The 5,072-nt window shown below is 41.1% G+C and overlaps 1 long non-coding RNA gene across 1 annotated transcript in view; it reads right to left on the bottom strand.

The window, feature by feature from the left end:
* Window positions 1-182, bottom strand: part of LOC123156674 (uncharacterized) — a gene marked incomplete in the record, with an annotated part of 5,794 nt that extends 5,612 nt beyond the window's left edge. The window contains 1 exon segment of the long non-coding RNA XR_006478318.1: window positions 1-182. This is a non-coding gene — a long non-coding RNA (uncharacterized lncRNA).
* Between the last annotated feature and the right edge of the window lie 4,890 nt (window positions 183-5,072).

The following is a 5,072-nucleotide window of genomic DNA, read 5'->3' as shown; positions in this document are numbered from 1 at the left end:
CCGGAGGTGGAAAGCGGAGGGCGCGGCGGGTCGCAGGAGGTGGGAGGCGAGGGGCGCGGCGGGTCGCCGGAGGTGGAAAGCGGAGGGCATGGCGGGTCGGGGCCGGCGACCTGTACTGCGTATCGAGGGAGAGAGGTGGGGGTTGTGGGTGGGTAGTCGTTTGCTTATTTTCTCTTTCTCTCAATTCAGAAAATCACCATCGCTCCCTTATAGGCTGGATGGTAACAGAATATTATTCTGTTACCGGTAACAGAATAGCCCTGTCCTCCTGGGTGAGAAATAGTTATTCTTCACCCCTTTTCTATTTTGATATGAATGCACCGTATTTTTATATTTCATAAATTTTGTCTTATTTCATACATAAAAGGAGAACGTAAGAAATATGTACTCGCCGTAAAAAATATTTCATGTTACGTAAAATTGCGAATGTAAAAACATAGTGTAAAACATACATAAAATGTGATTTTTTTTGGTCTATAAACCTATATTTTTGTTTTTATACCAAATTTTACATATTGAATGAATATGCATGTAACTATTTATATTCTAAACGTAATTGATTTAGAAAGCGATCGTAAAATTACATCGGGTGAAGAATAACTTATTCTGCACCTTGGGTAATGAAATATATTGATCTGTTAATTAAGATAGTACTATTACTTTCTGTGAAGGTAAGTTGATGTTCCGTACCAAAATCAAACAAGGTAACTATTTTTTTAATGTCTCGGTATCTTCCACTATTTAGGTAGTGTTTCATATGTATTGACTACTTTTTTTCATTATCTTTCTTTATTTCCTTTATGGTTTATTTATCAACTATTTCATTTAATAAAGTCTGGAGGAATCGCTTTTGGCTAGCTGTGATTTCTCTACTTTATTGTTAACTTTTTCTGTTTAGTGCTTGATTCAAGGCCTTATATATTTTGGTTCGAGGGCCTCACAAATTATGTACAAAAATTTTTAGTAACATATTCTCCAATATTTGTGGAGCATCAAGTGGTTGTGCTGCAAATTATTCTGCTGGATGAGTTGCGAGTACTAACATGAGCTAATTGGAAGAGTTTTCTCTTAAAGGTGATTTCTTATGCAAATATATTTTACGTACTTAATTTCCCTACACATTTCATATAAGCTCCTTGTTTATTTCCCTGATAACACATATAAATCTTGCTCTTTCTAAAGGAATGCAAAAGTTTATGTATAAATAATTCACTAACTGCACAACCGCCAAATACATGATAAGCGGCACCCAACTGATCACCGCACCCTTAGCTTCCAACATGGACGACAAGGGTAGCGAACCATGCCACTGAGGGCATCATTATTTAGTTCATTACCTTTAGTGATGTTTGACGAAATTGGCAATTAGATGTGTGTATAATGTTGTGAAACTAGCACTCATGATGAAAGATATTTGGGTGATATACTTTACATGTGATTCCAATCTTATGGGTTTCAGCTCTAGCCTACCCCAACTTGTTTGGGACTAAAGGCTTTGTTGTTGTATACTTTACATGTGATTTTTAATCTTTATTTGAAATTGTTGTATACTTTACATGTGATCTACTAGTCTTTATTTGAAATTATTATTAGTTGTGATTCCAATTATATGAATCACAACCCTTGACTTTTCTTCGTATTTACCTTTTTGTGAGCACCACTGTTTTAGTCTTCCAATCGGTAATTTCAACTAATTATAGTTTTATTATTTACCATGTAAAATTTATGTATATTCTTAATATTAAAAACCATCCTTTCCATCGAACAATTGTGTATGCTATTGGATTATAGGCATGCTGGATGTTACCCCTAAAATTAAGCTCCATGGTATTGTGACATATTGTCTTTTATTTGTACTTCTAAAACAAAATGTATATTTGCATGGTTCCATGCAATTTTATATATCTATATAGTTTTTCCCTTAACAAGGACGGGCAAGACAACGCGCACATTTATGGTCTAGTAATCTCCAAAACACAAGAGGCAAGAAATTGAACCAACAAATGTGCATCCCAACCTAGTTGATTGTAGGAAAGAGTCAAATGAGATGTAACTTGAGGCATGACCCAGGAAAGAGGAAAAATTGATCAGTGCGACTACGACATGACATCACCAGATCAGCGTGCCCCCATCATTGTCGCCTTGTAGGTTCATCTTTGAGGCCTCTTCAGTTCAAAGCTTGGCGACGCCAGCACCTCGCCACCCCCTCGTGTTGTCCTTGACCATGAGGCATGAGCTCATCATTCTCTCGGTGTCACGTTCCATCATTGTCGCTTGTAGGTTCATATCTGAGGCCTCTTTGGTTTGAAGCTTGACGATGCCAGCACCTCGCCACCCCCTCAGGTCGTCCATGACCGTGAGGCACGAGCTCATCGTCCTCTCAGCGTCACCATTTTTCTATAGTCGTCCATGTTTTTTTCCGGAAAGGATGGATTCCCCGGCCTCTGCATCAGAAGATGCATACGACCACATTAATAAATAAGCAAATAGGTTCAACAAGGTCTTAAAGTTTGAAACGAAAGAAACGGCGAGCTCACAAAGAGCCACAGTGCCAAAAACATAAATGCTAAAAGGCCACAACCGGCTGGCAAAACAAAGATAGGGAAACTAATTGCCTATCCTATTACATGACCGCCAACCAAACCGGTTGAAGATATCCCGTGCTACCATCTCCCACCGGATAGATCCAGTAACCAAACGCTCCCTGGCCTCCGTCGGAGTGAGTAACGACCACATACGGATCAACGCCGTGGCACGAAAGATAACCTGCAAAAAATGAAAATTTGTTGTTCTGTTAAAAACCAAATCATTTCTGCAGTTCCAAATTGCCCACAATAATGCACATACTCCTACGCGAATGTGTCTAGCTGTTTCGGACTCTATCCCATAAAGCCATGTTCCAAATAACGTGCTGACAAAATTCGGAGGAGTAATGTTAAAGGCAATGTGCAGCGTCTGCCACAACACTTTGGCCAATGGGCAATCAAGGAACAGGTGTTTGATAGTTTCATCCCAATCACAAAAACTACACCTAGTAGATCATATCCAGTTGCGCTTTACCAAGTTATCCTTTGTTAGTATGACTTGTTTATGTACGAACCACATAAACACCTTAATTTTCAAAGGAACTTTGACTTTCCAAACATTTTCGGAACTAGGAATGGCGCTAGAGTTGATAACATCGATATACATCGATTTAACTGAGAACTCTCCAGACCTAGTAACCTTCCAGCACAACTGATCGGGCTGATGAGATAGCTGCACCTCCATCAATCTCCTCACTAAGTGAAGCCATGCTTCCCAACGATTGCCGGCAAGCGTTCTCCTAAAGTGAATATTAAGGGGGATGGACTGAAGTATCGTTGCAACATAAGCATCACATCATTGAACAATACTATACAGAGGCGGGTACTGAAGCGCCAGTGGCGTGTCCCCAAGCCATGTATCCTCCCACAAACGTGTGGTAGTACCATTGCCAATAATAAACTTTGTCATATTGAAAAAGGCTAATTTGACTCTCATGAGCCCCTTCCAGAAAGGCGAGTCCGTCAGTCTCACTGTCAGCTGGGACAAAGTTTTGGACTGCAGATACTTACTACGGAGTATCTGCGCCTACGTGGCATCAGTCTCAACTGATAACTTATATAGCCACTTGTTGAGAAGGCATCTGTTCTTGACTTCAAGATTTTCAATACCAAGACCCCCTTGGTCTTTTGGTCGACAAATGATATCCCATTTGGCAAGTCTGTATTTTCTTTTTAGTTCATCGCTTTGCCAGAAGAATCGGGATCGATAGAAGTCCAGTCTCTTCCTAACACCAACTGGGACTTCTAAGAAAGACAAGAGAAACATAGGCATACTCGTGAGCACGGAATTAATAAGAATCAAATGGCCTCCGTATGACATGAGCTTGCCCTTCCAGCAACTCAGTTTCTTCTCAAACCGATCCTCGATACACTTCCATTCTCTGTTTGTCAGCTTACGATGGTGAATGAGTATACCAAGGTACGTGGAAGGTAGCGACCCCAATTCACATCCAAACAGTTGGATATACGCCTCTTGTTCTTCATTGGCTCTACCAAAATAGAATAATTCGCTTTTGTGAAAGTTAATCTTCAACCCGGTCAATTTTTCAAATAAGCATAACACCAGCTTCATATTTCTCGCTTTTGCCAAGTCGTGCTCCATAAAAATGATCGTATCATCAGCGTACTATAGGATAGACACACCTCCATCAACTAGATGAGGCACCAAGCCACCTACCTGACCAGCCTCCTTAGCCCTTCCTATCAGAATTGCCAACATATCAACGACAATGTTGAACAAAATAGGAGACATTGGATCTCCCTGTCTCAGCAAAGAGGAAGCAAGTTGAGGAACATCCTCAATCCTAGACTCATTGATACGTCTCCAATGTATCTACTTTTCCAAACACTTTTGCCCTTGTTTTGGACTCTAACTTGCATGCTTTGAATGAAACTAACTCGGACTGACGCTGTTTTCAGCAGAATTGCATGATGTTGTTTTATGTGTAGAAAAGAAAAGTTCTCGAAATGTCCTAGAAATCCACGGAGGCACTTTTTGGAATTAAAAAGAATTTTTGGTGAAAGAATTAATGTCAGGGGCCCACGGCCTGTCCACGAGACAGGCCCCCCCTAGGGAGCGGCCCCCTATCTCGTGGGCCCCCTGGACCTCCACCGACGTCAACTCCAACTCCATATATTCCGTCTCAGGGAGAAAAAAATCAGAGAGAAAGTTTCATCGCATTTTACAACATGGAGTCGCCCCCAAGCCCTAATCTCTCTCGGGAGGGCTGATCTGGAGTCCGTTCGGGGCTCCGGAGAGGGGGATTCATCGTTGTCGTCATCATCAACCATCCTCCATCACCAATTTCATGATGCTCACCGCCGTGCGTGAGTAATTCCATCATAGGATTGCTGGACGGTGATGAGTTGGATGAGATTTACCATGTAATCAAGTTAGTTTTGTTAGGGTTTGATCCCTAGTATCCACTATGTTCTGAGATTGATGTTGCTATGACTTTGCTATGCTTAATGCTTGTCACTAGGGCC

Source organism: Triticum aestivum, chromosome 7B, assembly GCF_018294505.1.
Source record: "Triticum aestivum cultivar Chinese Spring chromosome 7B, IWGSC CS RefSeq v2.1, whole genome shotgun sequence".
In the NCBI taxonomy this organism is placed as follows: Eukaryota; Viridiplantae; Streptophyta; class Magnoliopsida; order Poales; family Poaceae; genus Triticum; species Triticum aestivum.
This window is presented reverse-complemented; position numbering and strand designations above follow the sequence as displayed.